The sequence below is a fragment of the Emydura macquarii genome, unplaced genomic scaffold, assembly GCF_026122565.2.
Source record: "Emydura macquarii macquarii isolate MOO-44397 ecotype Brisbane River unplaced genomic scaffold, CSIRO-AGI_Emac_v2 contig_2776, whole genome shotgun sequence".
Taxonomy (NCBI): domain Eukaryota; kingdom Metazoa; phylum Chordata; order Testudines; family Chelidae; genus Emydura; species Emydura macquarii.
In genome coordinates this window covers 19059-42604 of record NW_027132913.1, presented here as the reverse complement: position 1 = coordinate 42604, position 23546 = coordinate 19059, and the positions used below count along the sequence as shown (strand labels likewise).

Below are 23546 nucleotides of genomic sequence, written 5' to 3'. Positions count from 1 at the left end.
CGTGTCTGCGTCTGCACTCTCTGTTTCCTCTGCTCATGATGCCCGTCCAGCCATGTCACACACAGTCCATGTGTGAAACGAGCCAACCCCCTTCTGGGGTTTGCAGTCCAGTCAGGCCTATCTCAAAGCTCTCGGTATTGTCCTGCAGCCTCCCTGGACTCAGTCCTTTAACAGTCCAGCAGGGCCCATCATGGCGCCCTCAGCCAGGATCTGGCTACCTTGCAAAGGTTCCTGCTCTGGGACGGAGCAGCACCCCACGGCTTCCTCTCTAGCAGCTCTTGCTGGCCCTTTAGTCCTCTGAGCCCAGCTCTGCAGCGGGATCACTCTCAGTTCAGCCCCATTCCGGGTGCGTATCAGAGTCCAGACATCAGTCCCTTCCCTGGGCCTGTTTCAATGCCCTTCCTCGGGGCTTAGCCTCTTCCCCAGGGGCTGGTGGAGGGAACCCTGGCCCACCCCATTACTCCAGGTCCCAGCCCAGGGACCCTCTCAGTAGCAGCCACGTGCCACATCCCTCTGACTGCATTTCCCTGGGCTGCCTTCCCATAGCCCTTGTCTTACCATGAGTCCACACAGCCAGCCAGGAGCTCTTCCGCACTCCCTCAGTCCTCCTAGCACTGAGCTGTCCGTTCTACTGCTGGGCCTTTCGCCTGGCAGGCCAGCCAGGAACAGCCTCTGGACTTCTCTTCACACCAGCAAGGAACTGCCTGTCTGGGGCGTGCGTGGTGAAGGGCTGGCCCAGCCCCTCTTCCCAGGCTGGGGGTGAGGCTGCCCTGTCCCAGCCAGCGCCGGGCTGCGGGGCTGCAGCGGGAGAGGTGGGCACCGCGTGTCGGGTAAGTGTGTGTGAGGGAACGGAGGGGCGGCAGAGCCAAGCTTGCATTTGTGCCCCCCAGTCTATCCCCCCGTAGGTACAACTCCCCCTCCCTGGGGCAGCTTGGGGGGCGATGCCTGGACCCCTCCTGCCCTGCATGGGGGGGGGCGTGATGCTGGGAGAGGCCACAAATGTAGGCTTGGCCCCCGGGCACTGGAGACCCTCCATTCGCCATTGCCCTCGCCTGGACTCATGCCTCAGGCTCCAAAGTCGTTTCCTGGGAAAATGAGCTGGGCACCTGCCTCGCCCCGCACAAAACGGCCGGAGGAGGAGGTGGCTCTAGGGCTGCCCTACAGCTTCCAGCCTCGCGGTCAGAGCCCTCGCCCGGGATGGGGGAGATCCAGGTTCAATTCCCCACTGCCAGTGGAGAGAGAGAATTTGGACAGGGATCTCCCCCTTCCCAGCAGAGCCCCCAGACACTGAGCCATGGATAGACAGATGGACATTTCCCTCAGCCTCCTGAAGAGCAAGGATAAAACAATCAAGAGAGAGAACAGCTGCATATCTGTGTAGTTGTGGTGTTTACAACACATGTACAGTGTAACTGAACAACCCCCTCTGACAGGTTAATAATCATTTTGTTAGGATAAATATTTTCAGTTTCCTGAAATGACACTGTTGAAACAAAAATGATGCTATTTATAGAATGTTAGTTTTAATGTAGATTTGTGGGAAGAATCAATAAATAAATGTATATAGTTCCATTTCTCAACATATGTTTAGATGCTTGTTTTTTAAATATTGTTGAAATGTAAATTAAAATATTCTTGTTTTTACTCCTTCTGACAATAGATAACATTTTCTAAATTTGAACAATCTCGCTTTTTTCTTTCTCTCCCTATTTTACATTGAGATTTCACAGGGTAGAATATTCTGACAGGAGTGACTGATCCCCATCCGTCATCATCTGCTACCCCTGGGCCAGAGGACGGGGAAAGGTGAGGGGCAGCAACATGGGACGGGGCAGCAGAAGACACGAGTTCTCAGTATTTCCTACCAGTATCACCCTGTGCAAAGAGCCGTTTGTAGCACTGCATCGGGGTGGGGCAAACACATGGGCAGCAGGGGGAAAAGCTGCCTGGGCTCCTTCCCATGAGTGGGTCCCATTCCCCAGCCTGGCCCCCCGCTCACCTAGCCCTGGGTCTGAGCTCTCCCCTTCCCTTGGCCCAGCTCTCGAATCCCCTTCCCCAGATATCCCCACCCTCCCCCCATCACGCTGGGACCAGCTCCCCCCACAGGCTGAGGCTGCAGCGCAGAGCGCCCGTACAGCAGGGCCTTGGCACTCTCACCCCTGCCCCCGCGCTGCCCCCTGGGACCGTTTCACCCCCCGCCATGGGCAGAGACTCCCCCAGGGCAGGAAATGCCGGGACCTTCCCCTAGCTCACTGGCCCCGTCACACTCACTGGGCTCCCCCCGACCCCTGTCATTGCTGCCAGGTGCTTTTCCTCCTTGGGCCTTTCCCATCCCCCCAGAGTCTTCCTCAGGTCAGCTGGGCTCTTCCCTTCCTGCTGCTGCAGCCCCCTCCCCACCCCCACCTTCAGCCTCCGCCCCTGACGCTGCACCAACCAAAACCACATACCCCTTGCCCTGCCCCACAGCCCAGCAGCCGGCTCTCCCCACCCCCTTCTCTGCCCCCTCCCCTCCCCCAGCTCAAAGGCCTGGTGCTGGGAATCATAGAGTTATAAGGGACCTCAGGAGGTATCTAGTCCAACCCCCTGCTCAAACAGGACTAACCTCAGCTAAATAACTGAGAACTGAGGGGCGGGTGGGGGGGGGGCAGGTGGTAGGTGCCCTTTAGAACCTCACCCGGGAACAGGCCTGGGGGCTGCTCAGCGCTGGGAGGGGACAGTCTCGGCCGCGGGTGTCACTGTCAGGGACAGAGATTCCCTCTGGCCTGGGCTGGGACCGGGCAGATGATCAGGGGAGCCGCGTTTTCACCCCCAGCATTGAGACCAGGATGGAAATAAGGGCGAAGTGTCCCGGAGAAGGTGCCAGTGAAAGTGAAGAGCTGGGACCTGTCAGTCACATTGTAAAATGAGACCTCGCCCGCCTCATAGTCCAGGAAAATCCCCACCCGGCTGGGCCTGACGCTCACCGGGAGGGGGATCGAAGGGGAGGTGAGGGCCTTGTATTTCCCATCCCTCAGCCACAGGGCCCAGTATCCATCCTCAGGTGTGTATGTGACCTTCCCCTTCCTGCTCACAGATTCCCTACAAACCCCCAGAGCCCAGTCAGGCTTGTCTCCCACCTCCACCTCCCAGTAACACCGCCCGCCCGGGAACCCCTCAGCACCCAGCACACAGGGACAAGGATCAAATCTCTCAGGATTGTCGGGCAGATCCTGGCGTGTGTCTCCACGTCTCACACATTTCCGATCCTCAGACAGGACGAGTTCAGGATTTGCCGTGTCTGGATCCAGAGTCACGTCCACTGGGGAGAGAGTCACAGAGTCAGGGCCAGGGCAGGGGCTGGTCACGGGGATCAAAGGGAAATTAACCTGCATCCCCGTTAATCGCTCGGTGGAGGGGAGGGTTTGTTGCCTGTTAAGGGGAGTCAGGGCCTGTCTGCCCCTGGGAGGGAACTTGAGGGGAAGGAGAGCAGGAGCGGGGGAGGGGTGGGATGGGAAGGTGTCAGCGGGGGCAGGGCAGGTGAGGCAGCCCAGGGACAGGGGAGGGGACAGGCTGATGCTGGGAGAGGCAGAGGAGGGACAGCGGAGAGGGGCAGGCACAAGGGCAGTGGGGGGAAGGGAAGGAGCAGGCACCAGGAGGACAGAGGGGGGTGCAGGGAGGGGCAGTTCCCAGGGGGTGCAGGGACACAAGGGAAGGGGGGCACCAGGTGGCACAGGGGTGTCAGTCAATAGGGGGCTCCAAGGGGCAGGGGAATGAGGAGAGGGGTGGGCTCCAGGGGGCAGAGGGGCAGTGAAAGGTGGGGCTGGCTCTGGGACACTAGAGGGGGTTGAGGGAAGGGGCAGGCTGGCAGGGCAAAGGGAGCTCAATGGGAGTGGGTGGGTGCCAGAGGTATGGGGGGGAAGTAGAGGGGCTGGTGCCAGAAGGGCTGAGGGGGGTGTATGGTGGGGTGGCTGCAAGGAGGGCAGTCGGGGGAGGGTTGGGTACTGGGGTAGAAGGGGGGGGATGATGGGCAGGTGAGCACGGGGGGGGGCAGAGAGGGGTGTGGCAAAGGGCGGCCTTATGGGGGCAGAAGGTAACGAAGGGAGGGGTGGGCACCAGGGGGAAAGAGGGTGAATGAGGGAAGGGCTGGGACCTTGAAGGTAAAGGGGATGAGGGGAAACACTGACAGCAGGAGGTTAATGTGGGGCAAGGGAAGGGGCTGGCACCAGGTGATGGGGTGGGGGTGGAGGGGCAGGGGCTGGTGGGGGATGGGGAAGGTGGCAGGGGGGAGGTGTGTGAGGGAGGGGCAGGCACCAGGGGATGAGGGGAGGGGCATGTGGCATGGGGTGACCGAGGGGGGTTATCAGGGGTGGAAGGGCAAGGGAAGAGGTGGGTGCCAGGGGGATAGACAGGGGAGAGGGGAGGGGTGACAGCCAGAGGCAGAGGGCAGCAAGGAAAGGGGCCTGCAACCATGGGGCAGAGGGGGGAGCAGATGGGCAGGCACCAAAGGGGCAGGAGGAGGGGCAGACATCAGAGGGCGGAAGGGAGCAAGAGAAGGGGTTGGTGACAGAGGTGGGGACATCTGTTGGGGGGCAGAAGGTGGAAAGGAAGGGGCAGGCAAATGGAGGAGAGGGGAGGGTAGGTGCCAGGTGCAGAGGGGGATGGGGAAAAGAGGGGTGGGGAAAGTCGTGTGTGATGGGGGGAAGATGGGCAGGGGAGAGGGGCACTAAGAAGGAAAGGGCGAGGGGAGGGGTGGGTGCTGGGGGCAGGGCAGTGAAGGTGTGACTGTCTTTTCTCTCATGTTCACCCTTTCACAAGACGATGACACGTTTCCTACCAAGTGGGTCTCCTGGCACAATCCGTGCGGTAACGTGACATGTAAAGTTGTAAGATTCTCCTGAACGGCATCACTCAGTTCAGAGAAGCCGGCACAGCCAGTGCCTCAGAAACAGGCAAACAAACACCTCAGCCAGGTGTCAGCGTAATCACACCATGAGCACCTGGGGAGCAGCCGTTCTTCGGCAGGCAGAAGGGGACGAACAGGAAATTGACATATTGGCACAGACACAGCTGGGGTCCCCGTCCCACAGCCCTGCTTAACCCAGCTGCAAATATTTCTCAAAGAGGCCAGAAAAGTAAAGGAAACTAGAATAGAAACTAACCCCACAAATACCTCCGCTTCCCTCCCTTCCTTTCTACTCCCGGCAACAGACACACCTGAAACAATCCTGCCCTGGGGAGAGGTCCCGTCTGGGGGCATCCAGCCAGTGAGCTACAAAAGCCTAGGGTGAGAAAAACTTTTTTGCTTTCAATTCTTTTAGTCTGAGAAGTTCAATGTTAGTTTGTGTTTAATTTTTATTTCCTTTGTGACCAGTTCTGACTTTTATGCCTCATTATTTGTAATCACTTAAATTTCTTCTTTCTGTCGTTAATAACCTTGTTTTATCTAAACCAGTGTGTTTGGCTGACGTGTTTGGGACCCTTCACTTGAGATAACAGGGCTTGTGCATAGCGTTTTCTATTAATCAAATGACGGACTTTCTATCAGCTTGCGTTGGCCAGTAGAGTGCTGGGCAACCAGGCGCACATTTCTGGGTGGACAGTTTGGAACAGGGAGGTTGCTGGTGTCTCCTGCAGTGTAACTCAGGAGTGGCTGGTTATAGCACTCCTCCTGTGTAGCTGGGAGGAAGTGACATGCTAGAGACTGTGTGTGAACGCCCAGTGGCTGTTCTCACAGTGAAGCAGTGTAAAAGGCACTCCAGACTGGAGAACTGAGGGCATGAAGCTGTTCAACAATCGAGATCATACCTGGCCCATGTCACAGGGGGAAGGGAAGGGGCAGGCATCTGAAGAGTAGGGGGAGGCAAGGGAAAGGGCCGGGGCAAGAGGATTGCGGGAGGCTGAGCAGAGGGGCAGACACAAGGGGGGGGGGTGGCACCAGGGAGGCAGAGAGGGTGAGGAGAGTGGCAGAGGCCAGTGGGGAGTCGAGAGACAGACCGGACCCAAGAGTGGAAGAGGGGATCGGGGGGGCACAGAGGGAGTGAAGGGAGGGATGGGAGACATAGGAGTCGAGGGGGAAAGGGGAGAAGTGGCTAACAAGGTGTGTGGGGGTGAAGTGATGGGGGGACTCCAGGGTGCAGAGGGTGGTTGGGGCGAGGGGCAGGTGCCAGGATGGCAGAGGGCAATGGGAGGAGCAGATTCCAGGGGCAGAGTCCAAGTAAACCCCAGCAGGGGACTTTTGTCTGAGATGTTTTACTCTGTGTTGAGTTTCAGGAGTGCTGAAGAGGGGAAACTGAGGCAGGGAGCTTGCAGGCCATCCTGAGGCAGCTGAGGGGATGCCCCAGGGTGCCTTCCCATGACAATTCTGTGAAATTGGCACCATGTAACAGAGCTGCTGCCCCTCCCCTCACAGACAGAGCCTGGCTCTCTCCAGTCTGGCTGTGTGGGCCCCTCACCACGGTGTCTGACCCCAGCAGAGCCAGAGCCAGAGTGAGAACCTGGAATGAGCGCTGAGCACAGGGTGTTTGTGCCTCCTGCCCAGCTCCTGGCCAGCTCCCTCTGCCCCACAGACCCCAGCTCCCCCTGAGCCTGGGCCCCCGATCTTAGGCTGCCCCTGCCCTGCCCCTGGGGGTATGAAGCCCCCTGCTGGCTGGATGCTGAACTGGGGGTGACCCAGGGCCCAGCACGGAGCCAGCCGGCTCTCTACAAAACCCTCTGCCCGACCCAGCCAGACAGGCCCAGGGTGTTACTGGTCCCACACTGCAACCCTCACTCCCCCGCCCCAGAGTTTGCTGCTCCCCCTGATGGGCCTTGTCTGCTCTCAGACCAGAAGCCGTGCGGGGCCAGCAGCCCCTTGTTCTGTCTCTGCAGCGCCTGGCTCACTGGTGGGCGCTATGTCAGTAATAACGCTCCCTGCCCAGCCCCTAGGGGCTGCGTGACAGCGCGGGGCCTTCCCCACTGCAGAGTGTCCTAGTTACTCTGCCCCACACGGTCACCCAGCTACTCCCCGAGTGCTAGATGTGGGTCCCTGGGATCAGAGCAGGGGGAGTCGAGTGGCACTGACTGGTCGGGGGCTGGTGGGGCGGCTGGAAGGAAAGGGTTAATCCGAGCATGATGGTACTTTGCTGCCCAGCTCGGGCTGGTCTCTGCCCTCTGGGTGCAGCACACGGCGTGTGTCTCTGAGCAGGTCCCTGCCCACTCGCCCCAGACACGGATAATCCAGGTGCCAAGGGAAGGAGCTGCCCAGCAGCATCGCACTGGTCCCAACATGTGCTGGGCCAGAGAGCACAGCAGCAGAGGCAGCGGCAGACGGGGGGACTCATGCATCAAAGCAGCAGCGTCCCCACCTGCAGGGAGGGGTCAGCGCTGGGCAACAGGCCGGGCTGGGTCAGGGGCTGGGAGCTCTGGCAGCGAGCGCGGCCTCAGCACCAACGGCCCTGCTGGACACCCTGGGCCTGGCCAGCCTGGGGCAGCCAGCGAGTCTCTCAGGGCCTGGGACTCTGCCAAGGAGGGGGTGACAGGTTGGGGGGCCCTGCCCAGGACAGGATGACAGGGGGAGGGGACAGGATGCTCCCCAGGGGTCAGTGATTCCCTAGGATGAGGCAATGGGAAGACGAGCTCAGGATCCCAACAGGCTCATGGGCCGGGCTCAGAACTGGCTGGAGCCCAGCCGTGCCGGGGCCGGTGGGAGGGGAGCCGGGATGTGCTGACTCTGGCCGGTCACAGGGAGGGAGCCCAGGTTTTGGGCACTTCGGGGCGCTGGTGCCAGGAGCAGCTGCAGGGAGTGAATCTCTGCCAGGGGAGGGGCTGGAGTCACTGATACAGGTTTGGCCTGGGTTACCTGCGAATCCTCGGGCTCTTCTGAGTCCTGGAACAAACCAGCAGAGAGAGAGGTGAGAATTCACACCACAGGGGCACCCGCAGCAGGGTCCAGTGCAGGGGAGGGCAAACCCTGCTGTCCTGACGCAAACAGCCCTAGCGGTGTAGCAGCCGCTCTAGCCAGGTACATGGGCCTGTTCCCACCGCACCCAGCTCTGCACCGTCTCACAACAGCCCAGGGCTGGACAGGTTCTGACTCTGTTTTGTCTTTTCTGACCCATGTTCTTCTCCCACGTGCACCTGCTGGGTTTCTCTCCTGTGCAGATCACTGCACACCCGCCCAGCCCAGGGGCTGCTCCATACAGGGGAACAGGCTCCCAGCAGCTGCTGTGTCCTGCTGTAAGGCCTGAGGCCTTGTTTTTTGGCTAAGCAGTAACAGCCATAGCAGGAGAGACAGCAGCCATAAGCTAAGCAGCATGCAGTCACATCTTCACCCTCCTGACATTGCATCCAGACAATGGAGTATCGGGCTGTTAAGAAGGTGCTACTGTCCTAATAGTACCGACCACCACCAGATAAAGAAACAGATCTTAACATGCATAAAGAAAACGTTGTTTGATAGCATCTGTCTGGCAAGGAATCACTTATCAACAGTTGTGGTTGTAAACTCTACACTTCTTATTGTTTTGTCTGTATGGGACCCACTTCTCTATTGTGTATTGAATGATTTCTGTTTGGTTCTTTGATTGTTTCTGGCTGTTGCATAACTAAGAGAACTAAGGGTTAATTAAGGTGGTCGGGTACGATTGCTTAAAGAATTATTTTGCAATATGTTAAGATTGGTCAAAGATTTATTTTGTAATATGATTGGTTAAGGTGTAGTTAAGCAGGACTCATGTTTCACTATAAAAACTGGGGTCCAAGAGGCAGACCAGCTAGAAGAAGAAAAGGGGAACAAGAAAAATAAGAAGGAAAGACCTGAAGGAAGAAGAAGAATCCACCTCCAAGACACCGCCCAAGATCAGACCTGCTAGAATCCTCTGCACAACCCTGACATGCAGCAACCAGAATCCAGATGAGATTGACCTTGCCTGGCTAACAGGGAAAGTCCGCCTGCCTGATGAGGATTGGTGAGCACAGCCCTGTATGCTTAGCATGTGTACTATGTTTGGTAATTATTAATAAATAGAGAATAGGGATATTACTGTGTAAGGCTCCTTCACAGGTAAAAGATCCTGCAAACCCGCAGAGAATTATGCCCAGAGCCCTATGGATTGGGAGAGGGTGACCCTGAGCCCTAGAGTGTGAATTGGGTAAATGTAGGTGCCTTTCCCTGGAGCCCTACGGACTGGGAAAGGGCGGGGCTGCCTTAACCGGGGTACGCCTGGAGCCCTACAGACTGAGAAAAGGTGTGGTGCCCTAGTGTGTGGGTAACACTGCCCTAAAACAGCTACTCAGGATTCTCACCTCTCTCTGCAGCCAGCCCCTCTGCAAGGAAAGAGAAAAAGAAAAATCAATAATGAGTCCCAGTCCCTGTATCACCAGTGCTAACAATCATTCCATCACAGCTTCCAGATGATACGATACCAGTGAGAGAAGAGGCACTAAGGGCTTGTCCACACTTAAACCGCTACGGTGGCACTGCTGCAGATGCCCCACTGTTGCACTTCAGTGTAAACGCTCCCTATGCCGACGGAGGGGTTCTCCCATCGGTGCAGTTACCCCACATCCCTGAGAGGCAGGGACATAGGTCGGCTTAACTACACCACTTAGGGGTGTGCATTTTTCATGCCTCTGACAGACAGTTCTGCCGATCTGATTTTCTGGTGCTGACCAGGCCTAAGGCCCAAGAAGCAGCTTTTCACTGGGATTTAGGCACCTAAAGATGCAGACAGACACCGAGGGAGATTTGTCCAAGTGCTGAAGCAGGTCAGACACTTCACTCCTATTGAAATCAATGGGAGGTAGGTGCTTAGCCTGCTCTAGGGTGTTTGAAAATCCCACCACACACCTAAATACCTCTGAAAATCTGCCCTAAGGTGCTCAAAACACTAGGGCCAGATGCTCAGCTGGTGTAAATCAGCAAAGCTCCACTGACACCAGGGAGCTGACAACCTGGCCTGAGTCTGTCTGTGGTAACGTGTCTCACGCTGACCAGCTACCAACGTTCCCAAGAAATATCCCGCTTGTCCCTCTGCCCACGTAGGGCACATTGGAGGGAGACTCTCTCGTTTCCCAGCAGGAGGGCGCTGCCGCAGGGATAGTTGCAGCAGGGAAGGCACTTTCACGCCAAGCTCCTGTTCTCAGCCATCGATGTCTTTATGGGAAATCTGCCTTTCTGCTCAGAACAGCTTCCCTGGAGCTCAGAAATCCACCAGTTCCCCTGCTCCCCTCCTCCAAACAGAGACAATCACAGCCCAGCAGCGTGGCTGTCAGGAGCCAGGACACGGGCAGCCAAGCACAGCGATCAGAGCAGGCGTCAGTGCTGAGAAATGGAACCAAGGGCCAGAACCAGAACCAGAGCCAGAAGCCGAATGCCCGAACAGAGGGTCAAACCAGAGCCAGAGCCAGGAATGGGAGCTGAGAGTTAGAACTAGGTTATCTGGGTCAAGGAAGGCAGGAGCAGGGCTGGGTCCAAGGCAGAAGCGAGGCTGGGACAGGGCTGGACCAAGGCAAAGAAGCAAGACCAAGGGAGGGTCTAACCCAGCAGCAGGTCAGGGAATGACATTTGTACCAAGGCAGCATCCAGGAGTTCCCCTAGGTCTTAAACAGCTTGCCTGGGCCAAGTGTGGGGAGCCCTGCCAGCCAGGGCCTCTGGGCAGGACCCAGGACATCCAGGGGTGCTTGGCCCCACAAGCTCACAGCCCATCAATGGCTGCCCCACCAGCAGTGCTGGCTGCAGGTGTGGATGCAGCAATTGCCCACGGACCCACAGATCGAGATTCTCGCCCTGTGGATCCTCGTGGCAGCTCCATGTTCAACCTCAGCTGGCTGAACTGCAGATCTAGAGCAGTGAGCAGCAAATTGGAGCCGGAGAGAAACACCCAGAAATTCTGAACAGCAGCAGCTGCAGGAGAGTCAGCCCCTGAGCTCAGCTGGCCAGGCCAGAGCAGCAGTGACTGCGAATGATCTGCCCCGCTCGGTATGAACACTCAGGGACTGACAACAACCCAACCAACGGGGGCCTCCCTCCTGCAGTCTCAGCTCTGCAGCTTCCCTGTGGGAGTCCCACACCTGTCCCTGCCCGGACACTGTAAGAGAGAAACCCTCTGAGTGTCCCTTACCCAGGAATCCCGTCACAGCCCCCTGGAAATTGTTCTCTTGAGGGAAATCCTGGATTCTCTTTTCCAGCTCAGGGGATTTGGGCACCAGATGTGGAGACGTTGCCTCCTCTCCCCTGCAGAGACACGAGTGTGTTTATTCCTCTCCCTCCTCAGCCAGGAGTTCCCGCTCCCCTAAGCCAGAAAGGAGAGCCTGGAGGGGTCGCTCCCAGGACTATGAGAGGGGCCTGTTTTCCAGGCCCAGCCACTCCTCAGTGTTTCCTCTCAGCCTCCAAGGGACCTGGTCACTCCCCAGGGGGAGGGGCGTTCTGGAATGTGGAAACGGCCCCTCTGAGGTGTGAGCTGGGGCACTCGGCTCTTTCCCCACAGGCCCCTGGGCCCCCCTCACATGGGACAGGCTTTGGGTCATGACAAAGCTGGGGCCAGGTCCTAGCTGGGCCCTCGGGATGACAGGCCCCAGAGCCAGTAATGATCCCCTGAGCCAGTCTGGCTCCAGGGAGGGTTTTCCAGCCCAGAGCTGTGGGGCAATCCCCTCCCCAGGATGGGTCACAGAGCCACAGCTCCAGCCACCCTAGGGCTATGGGGAGGGAGGGGGGCTGGATCCAGAGGGTAAGACCGTTCCATGGTCGGGGATCTCGGGGCTGGGTCTGTAGCTGAGTCTCTGAGCCTCTTCCTAGCATGACGGAGCGTGAGGGGCAGACGAGCCCAGACGTACCTGCTCACGGCGCTTCTGACACCCTAGAGGGGAACGAGAGACAGAGCAGACAGTCAGTGCCCACGGCCCGGCCCAGCCACTGCCCCGGACGGGTCACTCTGCTCCCACAGCCCCAGCCCCACAGGCTGCTCCCCAGTGGGGTGGAGGCACTAAAGGGCTGAGCCACCCCTTTCCCACCAACTGCTCTGCAGGGAAGGTCGGGTCCCTGAGCTGAGCCCTGGGGCAGGAACAGCCTTTCACAAGCCTCCCTGACAGCCTAAACTCCTGTTTCTCTGCAGACTCGGGGCCCCTGGCCCTGTAAACACCCCGGGCCGCGCTCTCTGCACTGAGTTACCCTGTGAGCCCCGAGTGACTCAGGGGCCGTCCCCTCCCTGCACTGGGCTCTGGGCGCGTCTGACACGGTCTCACCTGCAGCAGTTCAGGCGCCGGCTGCTGACACTTCACCCTCCAGCTCCGTGATCAGGGCGCTGAGCCGGGAAATCTCTTCGCACAGCTCTGGCCAGGTGCTGTTTTCCTCCCAAACCTCCTCCCAATCTTTCAGTGTCCAGCTCCCCCAGCCGGGCCAGCAGGATGCGCTCTTGTTCAGCCAGGAACTGGCGCAGCTGCTCAACCTCGGACACCACCAGCTGCCTCTCCACTTCCGTCTGCCTCTGGGGGGCAGAGAGAGGGGCAGGGCAGGGCGGGGACACGGGGAGAGCGGGAGATCATGGGAAATGGCACAAAGCCTTGTCCAGGCTGCACAGAGCGTTTCATGTCACTTCTCTGCCAGTAGAACTGTGTCTACACCAGGGCTCTGGCCAGGAGTAAAAAATGTCACCAAAAATCATCCCCCCAAACCCCATCACTGCATCGACCCTAGAAATCCTTCACCCTCCTGCATTACAGACACCAAACAGGGCAGAGACTCCCCCTGCTGCTGTCGCTGGCGCCCCTGGGCAAACCTGCTGGGCGGGGCAGGGCACCTACCAGGAGCCTCTCGCTCTCCTTGTCCCAGTCGGATTTCAGGCCCTGCAGCTCTTCTCTCTCCTCCTTCACACGCTGCAGGCGGCTCAGGATTTGCTCCTGCAAACACAGACAAGGGCTCTGGGGGCTGGTTCGGGTTCTTGGTTTGTGACCTGTGATCCCCACTGAGCAGAGGCTGGGGAACCACGTCCCTGTAAGAAATACCTTTTCAATTTGTCCACTTAGGACCAAAAAGGTTTAATAAAGAACATCGGACATAAGCGGGTAAAGAGTAAAAACAAACTACTTTTATTCTTTTTTTAACAGGTTTGCAAAGCTGGGCACAACTCCAGAACAAAAATCTGAAAGGAGCGCGCCCTCCTTTATTATTCAGCAGTATATATTTCCTATCCCGGCCGAAAGAATCCCTCCCTTCGTTCCCCATTGGCTGGGTACTAAAAGGTTTACACCTTTCGCGACCGCCTATTACATACATGGTTTTTTTATACAAACATCTTCACATGTTCATGCTAATGAACCAATTTTCTATGCAGGGTGTGCGATAATATTCTAATACCTCATTACGCATGCGTCTTTAAGGTGCCTTTTTGACCTTTTTCTAACGGGATTCTTTATCGTTGTTGGCACATAGCCTTAGCAAAAGCGGGTAGACCTTGGTTTCTTTGTCTTGTGGTTTGCCCCTTATCTGTATCCAGGCGCTTGATGTCTGTTCGGCCTTCAAAACTTCTCCTTTATCTATTAACTCCCCTTTCTTTTCTTTCTCAAGACACATTTCTTAGGCTTGAAGCTGATTAAATAACTTTCTAAATATATGCATATAGCAAAAATATTACTATACCTACAACTATTTTATTTCTTTTAGTCTTTTAACTTCTTCAGTCCTCCCTTTTTCTTTTTATCCTAAAATAAAATATGTTGTTCAATTTTTGAATTTACTGATCATTTGCTCCAGTTTTTCATCAATTTCATTTGAAAATACCACTGGGGTGGTGGGTTTTACTGACATTACCAGCAAATCAGTGGTATCACATTTTTTAATGGTGGGAGTAGTTACCAAAGTCATTCCTTTTACACTTGATATCACCAATCTTTGTATGAGAGGTATCAAGCAAGGAATAAATAACAATCCCCCCAAAGCCAAAAGTATTACGAAAAGTATTTTTTTCCAGTCCCCAAAAATGGATTTAAACCAACCTCCTTCTTCAAATGCCCCAGTCCACTTTTGCACTGGGACATGAGCAAGTTTGACCATTCTATTTGTAATTTCCTCAATTGCTTTTCCTTGATCATCAATTTGAATGCAGCAGTTGGTCAGATTAAACTTTCCACATACTCCTCCTTCTTGGGCCAACAAATAGTCTAATGCTAGGCGATTTTGATAAATTGCTGTTCGCATCTGAGTGTTTTGTTTGGCCATTAAGTTTAAAGCAATAGCCGTGTCATTTGTTAATAATTCTATTACAGCTTGTAATCGAATGAGCCTGTTTAACAAATATATTGGGGTTCTATATCCATACATACCATCCTCGGCCCAGGTGGCAGGTCCATAATACTGAATTATCCGACTTGGGGGCCACTCATCATCTTTCCAATCTCCGATTTTAATGTTTGCAGTACTTATGAGAGCCCTTTTTACTCGTGAATTGAGATCCCCATATACTGGAACACCCAAACGGTTACCCGTTTCTATGGGTAACAAGAAAAAACTTGGTTTTATATATCCTAATGCACAGGACCCTTTCCATTTTGGGGGTAACTTTGCATAAGCAAAAGTTCCACATAACCAATACATGTTTTTCGGGGCCTCCCAAGGAGAAGTGGTTTGAGTACCTAACTGAGAGATCCATTTCTCAAACTTAGTCCCAGTGAGATTAATCTGCTGTCTTAGCCCATTTGACCACCATTCAGTGCTACGGATGGTTTCATTATACTGATAGGCAGATTCACATCTTAAGTGTCCTACATTTTCTGTAAAAGTTTCCCCCTCTCTAGACCAACAGAGTCTTGCCACTAAATTAGTGGACAATACCCATTTTCCCTCCGTTCTGGTAGTCCAAGTTACATTGGCTATAGAATAATTTATTTCTTTAGCTTCCCAAGGCCATTGCTCCCCCATATTGGTTCCTCCACATACATAACAATTTTGAACCCCTAAGGTTTGTGCCACTTTTTCAGCAAGATGTACAAACATATTTTTAACTACTGTTGGGATTGGGATTTCTTTTTCCATTTCCCTATAGTAGGAATGAAAAACAGATCTGACTTCTGTTTCAGGCAGGGTTTGAGCAGTCATATGTATATGAAATGCATTTCCCATAGTCCCTATCCCTGAGGTCCGCAACCCAGGGTTTAAAATCCGCATTCCAATAGAATAAGAGTGGGGAAATGTTGTTTCTGTGTCAACCTTAATTCGTAATTCCATGGAGTTACAGCTACCACTTTGACAGGTTGGCAGCCCTCTTTTTCTATGTATGGTTACTTTTGCATTGGGAGCCTGGTTCTGCCAAGTAGCAGAGGTAATGGACTGTTCATCCCAACAACGGGTTTCACTTAAGCACAGAACCTTGTGATATGACCCATATTGTCGCTCCTTCTCGAGTGAGCCACAATTTTGAAGTGCTTTACACATGTCAAACTTTAAAAGAACCACTTTTGTCGTGTCTAGGGTTGTTGTATTTTGGACTATTTGTTTGTTATCAGGTGACCTCCATAATGTTGCCGTATATTCCATTCTAGGTGTGGTCTTTGGGTTAAAACATTTCTTTTCTTTCTCACAATAGGAATATATGGCACCATTATTTGTACAACTAGTTATTATTCCTGTACATGAATAGAATGTGTGATAGATAAGCGTGTGACTTATTTGTGCTCCTTGCCTGGTGATGACAATGCATGATTCACAATTCTGGTTTCTCTGAGTCTGATTCCTCCCACTCACCCCATTCAGCAGGGTCAAAAGGAGGATCCACTTTAACACTGGCCAGGTCCACCTCCCGTGTACCCTGACAATTGCCATAGACATAGTGGCAGGGGCTATGTATGGCCCCACAATCACAACAATGAGAACAACAACAGCATCCACACAGGCAGTCACAGAATTTACACATGAGGCTTTTTCTTTTGCAAAATTAGTTTCAGATCTCCCTTTGGTTTGGCAGTCCACTTTTCTTCAGGCTCCTCAGGTGCTGGAACACTTTTAACTCTGGTGTGGTGAGTCCACCCCCTCTCAGCTGTCCGGATGGAGCTTTCGGTGGTTAATAATACTAGGTAAGGCCCCTCCCAAGCTGGTTTCAGGGACTCTTCCTTCCACACCTTCACCAATACCCACTGTCCTGGCACGAGTTTATGGACTGGAAATTCCAAGGGAGGTGTTTGTGGTATCAAGGCTTCCTGTCGGAGAGAAGACAACTGCGACAGTATTTGCACAACAAAACTTTTTGCAGCCTGATCTTTGATTAACTGAGTTCCTTTACCTTCTAAAAATTTATACATAGGCATTCCATATAACAACTCAAAAGGAGACAGCCCAATGTCCTGCCTGGGTGCTGTCCTAAGTCTCAGTAGAGCCAAAGGAAGGACCTTAGTCCATGGTAAATGGGTTTCCAAAATCAGTTTCTTTAGAGCAATTTTAAGTTTTCTGTTTGCTCTTTCAACTTTGCCTGAACTCTGGGGATGCCATGGAGTATGTAATTTCCATTCTATTCCCAGAGCTTGACTCACTCTCTGTAGTACTTGGCCAGTGAAATGTGTTCCACGGTCACTGTCCACTGCTTGGACCATTCCAAAACGGGGTATTATTTGTTCCAACAAAATTTTAGACACCGTTCCTGCCGTTGCAGACACGGTAGGGTAGGCCTCAATCCACCCCGTTAGATGATCTACCAATACCAAGCAATACTTCATCCTTCCTGACCGGGGAAATTCTGTAAAATCCACTTGAACAAATTGAAACGGTCTCACTGCCAATTCCCTTCCACCCACAGTGTTCATTATTTTTCGAGACTGATTTACTTTCTGGCAGGGTATACATCCCACTACTATATGCTTAGCAATGGCATAAATTCCAATAGTGCAGTAGCTATTTAAATAGGCTTGCACCATTCCTTTTACCCCCCAGTGACTTCCCTCATGTAAATAGGACAGAACTTCTCTAGCCAGTCCTTTAGTTAGCCATATCCTGCCATCCGGCATTTTCCACTGTCCCAGTTCATTTTTCTCAGCTCCTAGTTTGATCATTTGCTGACATTCAGAGTCGGTAAAAGGAAGATGTTGTCCCTCTACTTCCTTTATGGCTGGGATCATTGTCATAATAGTGACTTTAGGGCCCTCTTTAGCTGCCCTCTTGGCTTCTTTATCAGCCAGATTGTTTCCTCTTATATGGTCCCCCATTCCACTCTGGTGACCCTTTATGTGTATGATTGCCAATTTGTTGGGTAAATTAATATCCTTCAGTACTTGTTCCACTACTTTTTCATGTGCCAAATGTTTACCTCGGCTAGTAATGAGTCCCCTTTCCTTCCAGATTTTTCCGAATGTATGGGCCAATCCAAAAACGTATCTTGAATCAGTCCACACATTTATGTTCATTCCCTTTGTAAGTTTCAATGTCCTTGCCAGAGCCCATAATTCACAGACTTGGGCTGACCAGGTTGTCGGTAGTCTACCACTTTCTTTAACCATGGTTCCTTGAATTATAGCATATCCACTGTACCGGATACCCTCCTCCACCCTGGAAGAGCCATCGATATAAATATTTACATTCCCTTCTATTGGTTGGTCTGATAAATCTTTTCTACTCTTAGTTTCTAGCTCAACCACAGCTATACATTCATGTTCCTCATCCTCCCCGGCGTCCGGGGTAAGCAGGAACTCAGCTGGATTTACTCCAGGTCCTGAAGTAAGCACCAAATCAGGTTGATCTAGCAACACAGCTTCGTATTTAATCATTCTGGAGTCAGTAAGCCATTTGGAGGCTGACTGACTTAGCAGAGTTCTGACCTGATGTGCCACAGTTACTATTATACTTCCCCCAAAAGTCAGTTTTCTGGTTTCTTCCACCAATAGTGCGGTGGCTGCGCATGCTTGAATGCATCTCGGCCAGCCCTGTACAACAGGGTCCAAATATTTGGACAAATAAGCCACCGGTTTTTCCTTCCCCGCCCACTTCTGGGTTACAACCCCTATCGCATGTCCTTTTAGCAATCTGACCCATAGATGGAATGGTTTATCTATGGCTGGCAAGGTGAGTACAGGGGCCTTAACTAGAGCCTCCTTCAGGGTTTTGAATTGTATTGCTTCTTCAGGTGCCCAAGCCAGTACGTCCGGTTCTGATTGGATTAACTTTGCATATAAGGTTTTTGTTTTGGTTGAGTATTCCGGTATCCACAGACGACAGTACCCAGTCATCCCCAAAAAGGCCCGCAGACCCTTTTTAGTGGAAGGGAGAGGAAATTCCATTATTCCCCTTATTCTTTCTGGGTCTATAAATTTTTGACCTGCCTCTATGTAGTGTCCCAAATATTTGACCCTCTGTTCCACCGCTTGTATTTTAGTTTTGCTGACCCGTAACCCTTTTTCCTGAAGGAAATTTAAAAGTTTTATCGTAGTCTGAGCTACTGGTTCTCTCTTTTCTCCTGCTAGCAACAAATCATCTACATATTGGATCAGCCTAACCCCAAATGGGGGATTAAACTGCTCCAATAATTGTTCCAAGACTTGACCAAATAGGTTTGGGGACTCCGTAAATCCTTGTGGCAAAACCACCCATCTCAATTGTTGCTTTCTCCCAGTTTCTGGATTTTCCCATTCAAAGGCGAATAGGTCTCGGGAGTCCTCAGCTAAAGGACAAGCCCAAAAGGCGTCTTTAAGATCGATTACTGTATACCATTTAGATGTGGGAGAAATTCGACTTAAAATGGTATATGGATTAGGTACCACTGGGTATCTAGATGCCACTATCTGGTTGATGACCCTCAAGTCTTGTACCAATCGGTATGACCCGTCAGATTTCTTTACTGGAAGGATAGGTGTGTTGTAAGGGGACATACAAGGTTCTAATAGTCCTTCCGACAACAAATCCTCAATAATAGGTTGTAGCCCTTTCCTGCCATCTAGTGGTATAGGATATTGTTTTCTGAAGACTATTTGTCCAGGTTGCTTCAATTGTATGCTCAAGGGGGAAATGGCCAGCCGACCCATATTTCCCTTCCCTGCCCATACATCTGGGTCCACTTGGTCACTTTCTTCTTGGGTCAATTGCATTAATTTCACCTCCACCTGTCCCTGGACTCCTCTAATGGTTAATCCCAGGGATCCAATTAAATCCCTGCCCAACAAATTTACATTTCCTTTTATATACACAAAGTCACACCAAACCTTAGGGCCTCCTTCCTCTTTTATTTGCACTAAAATAGGTTCACAAATTGGGGATTGTATTACATGCCCTCCAATTCCCTGCGCCTGTATAGTTCCCTTTCCAATTTTTACTCCCCGGGGTAAATAATTTAAAGTAGACCGCGTAGCCCCAGAATCAACCAAAAAATCCACCTCTTCTTCATACGGGCCAACCTTCAGAGTTATCAAGGGTTCCTGGAAAGCTGGCCCGGAAAACAAAAACCCCTGACTCCCCTATTCTTCAAACAGCATCAGGTTTCCTATCTCTTCCTCCCCCTTCTGTTTTGGGCAATCCCTTTTCCAATGTCCTTCCTCCTTACACCAGGCACATTGATTTGGTCCAAGCCTGAACCTGTCCCGGTTAACTACCTGACCTCTCCCTCTTCCTCGGCTCTCATACCCCCCTTCACCTTTTCCTCTTACCCCTCTGCCTCTTCCAGAACCCCGGCCCCGTCCTCTCTCCAAAATGGGAGCGTGGTTAATTTTCTGGACTGTCTGTACCATGAGTTTAGCTTTTCGCCTCTGTTTCTCTTCATCTCTTCTAACATACATCTTTTGTGCCTCTCTCAGTAATTCCTCCAATCCCCTTCCATTCCAATCCTCCAGTTTCTGTAACTTTCTCTGAATATCTGGCCAGGATTTGGTCACGAATTGTATTTTGACCAAACCCTGTCCAATGGGGGTAGCCAAATCAACACCCCCATATTTCTGCATCTCAGCCTTTATTCTATTTAAAAAGGCACTTGGGGTTTCTTCTTTTTCTTGTATTACTTCAAATGCTCGGCTTAAATTCTGGCTTTTTGGAACGGCCACTTTTATTCCCTCAATTATGATACTTCTCAAATCAGTCATATTAGTCCGATCACCATCATCCTGATAATTCCAATTAGGGTCTCGGTTGGGAAATTTTGCATCTCCTCTGGGTGCAGGATTATTTCCCCCTTGAGGATGGTCGGTATCCCATTTATTAATGGCTGCGGTTCTAATCATTTGAAACTCCTCTCCCGTAAAGAGGATATTTAATATGCTCATTAATTCACCCCAGGTATAGATATTGGGACCCAAAAATTGATCTATTTGTTGAGCTACCTGAACAGGATCTTCCACTAAAGGTTTCAATTCTTTCTTAAAACCCCTAACTTCACCACTAGAGAGGGGGGCATTTACATAGCCTATGACCCCCTGTCCTGTGGGTACCTCCCTTAATGGACACATATTAACCTGTTTTTCTGGAAACGGGAAATTTTCTACATTCTGCTCGAGTTCCCTCAATTCTCTTTGCAATCCTGAAGGCTTAAATACTGGGGCAAGGGAGCGTGTGGTTGCTGGGCTCCCAGGGAGTGGGCTTGTTATTGGGAGCGGTATGTTAGGAGCGCTGGGTTCAGCGCTGGGTTCAGCCACCGAAGGCGGCGGATTATATGGCGGGGGCAAATATTCTAATGGGTCCCACTGTTTTGACACCTCTTCCTTTTTTTCTTTTTTTACATCTTCTTTATCCTTTTTCTTCTTTCATCATAAAAAGGGAAGTACCATTTGTGATAGTAATCCAACACAGAGCATAGGCACTTTCCCCTTCATGAGGTTCCTGTTTTTTATTTATAAAAATATTTAAAGCCTGACAAACCCAGTCCTCAAAAGTTCCAAATTTGGGCCAGTTCACTTCCCCAGGTGATTTGATATTTCCATAACTTGGCCACACAATGGTACAAAACCTAACCATTGTTTTCATGTCTTTATCCCTTGTTCTAGGATTTGTAAACCAATTACTTAACATTCTCCCCAGTGGGCAGTCTTCAGGGATATCATTTTCTGGCTTAATCTTTTTATTTTCTTTTTTACCACACTTACTTCCTATAATCCCCATTATGTCTACCCACTCCCCCCCCCTTTCTTTTCTCAAAAGTTTCTTTTTTAAAAAAAAAACAAGAAAAGAGAAGCGGAGAGAGAGAGATAAGGAGAAAGAAACAGAGCAGAAGAGAAAAAAATCTCCTCTCTCTCTCCTGAAATACTTAAGGTAGCACTTCAAGCTGCTTCTTGAAACACTTAAGGTAGCACCTAATTACAAACAATTTTCAAGATCCTTTTAATCCACTTATTATACCACATAAGAGAAGTCTGACTGCCACTCAGTACTTCTTTAGAGAAACCTGCCACTCAGTATTTCTCTCCCTTCCCATGGTAGAGGTCTCTTTAGGAGTCTTATTTTCGTATGTGTAAGTATTTATCACACGCTTCGACCGTCACCGACCAATCTCCTCGCGGAGGTATGGAACTGCGGTTCAGGTCTCCACACTCACTTCGTCCCCTTATGGACGTCTCACACAACACCTCCTTAGACCATCTGCCCACTTGACCAACAAGGTAATACTCAAACGACAAACCCCTTTTTGTCTTTCTTACCTTGATCCGTGCACAGAGTTGCCTGGTCTTGGCGCGCTCCTTTTTCTTTTGGCCCTCTACGGCCTTGTATCCTTTACAATTAGTCTTTACCCGACCCGGTTCTCATCGGATTCCTTCAGCCGTGGCAGAGGCGTCGTCCCCGAGATAAGCCTAGGACTGTTGAATTCAACAGGACGCGTCTTCCAAGACTATAGTCGGGTGACCGTCTCTGGAGGCTGGTTCGAATCCCCGGACGAGATCCCCAAAACTGTAAGAAATACCTTTGACTAAAAAGGTTTTTAATAAAGAACATCAGATACAGGTAAAGAGTAAAAAAAAAAACTACTTTTTATTTTTTAACAGGTTTGCAAAGCTGGGCACAACTCCAGAAAAAAATCTATCTGAAAGGAGCGCGCCCCCCTTTATTATTCAGCAGTATATATTTCCTATCCCGGCCGAAAGGATCCCTCCCTTCGTTCCCCATTGGCTGGGTACTAAAAGGTTTACACCTTTCACGACCGCCTATTACATACATGGTTTTTTTATACAAACATCTTCCATGTTCATGCTAATGAACTGCCCTCTGTCTAATGGTTTTCTTCAAGCTGACACTCTTTCACTTTTCAGATAAGAAAACTTTCCTTCCCTTTTACCCCTGTCTGGTGAAATTCCTGAAGCCAGAATTTATGACTAGATAAGTGCTTCTTCCTTCAGCAGAGGGTGAGAGAAAAACTCCCTTTCTTTATCAGAGGGTGAAAGAAAGATAGACTCCCTTTCTTTATCAGAGGGTGAAAGAAAGATAGACTCCCTTTCTTTAGCAGAGGGTTTACCCATTGTTTTCCTAAACTAATTTCCTAATATTGGAACCATGAATTCCTTTTCTATTACTACAACTATTTTATTTCTTTCAGACTCTTAATTCTTTCACTCAGGCGTTTCACTAACTGCACCAGGTTGTCCAGCTGCCTGTTGAGCCGCAGGTGTCTCTGCTGGGCGGGTTCTCGGCACTGGGGGCAGGGGAAGTTTGGCTCCGACTCCCCCCAGCACCGACTGATGCAGGCTCAGCAGAAGTTGTGCCCGCACTCAGTCATCACCGGCTGTGTGAAATACTCCAGGCAGACAGAGCAAGTCACTTCGTCCTGGAAGCTCCCGGCTAGCTCCCCGGCAGCAGCCATGGCTCCTCTGCCCGGGCGGGCACAGCCGCTGCGGGTTAGTTTCACTTTCCCTTCCCTGAGCTCAGAGAAGCCGGTTTGGCTGGCGCTGGCTGGGGCGTTTCCCTTCCTGCTGTTCCCAGCGGGCCCGGGCTGAGCTGCAGCGAGTCACCGCCAGTGTCACAGCCCCGGGGCAGGGGAGACAGAGCCAGGGTCAGGGCAGTTGTTGGGTGTGGCTTTGATTTTTTGTCCTGCGGGACAAAGGAGAGGGCCCCTGTCAGCGCGGGTGGGTCAATCACACTCAGTCGGTGGCGGCTCTTCCCTGCTCTATCAGGATCCGTGCCCCCGACCTCTCCTCTAGCTCTGCCCTGGGGGGCTGCCCCCTCCACCGCTGTCAGGGGCCTGGTCGGGGTCTCTAACAGCCTCTCCCTGCCCAGATCCCAGGATCTGCTCCATCCTCATCCTCCCTGCTGTGCTAGACCCTGCCCATCCCCCTCTCCTGCTCCACTCTCCTCCCCTCCCAGCTGTGCAGACTCTGCCCCCTCCAGGTCTCTTCCTTCCTCCCTGGCTGCTCTGTTCTCCCCTCCACCCCTGCCCCACGCGCCGGGGGATCCCCAGGGCTCTGGCCTGGCCCCTTTGCTCCAGCCTAACCACAGGGCTCCAGCTACCACCTCTGCACTGGGGTATGCACAAATCTCTCCCTGCCCCACGGCCCTGTCTGCTCCCGTCTAGCCCCCATCTCAGCCAGACTCCCCATCACCCCTCCTGGGGTCCCGGCATCGTCTGACACTGACCCGGGCTCCCACTGGGATCCCAACCTTCCCCCAAACCTCCCCCGGTCCCTTCCGCCCACAGGGGGGAGGGAAAGTG

General features: G+C 52.2%; 1 pseudogene; it reads right to left on the bottom strand.

Annotated features, from left to right (window-relative positions):
* Positions 1-2738: 2738 nt before the first annotated feature.
* Positions 2739-22700, bottom strand: LOC137166019 (zinc finger protein RFP-like; annotated as a pseudogene).
* Positions 22701-23546: the final 846 nt, after the last annotated feature.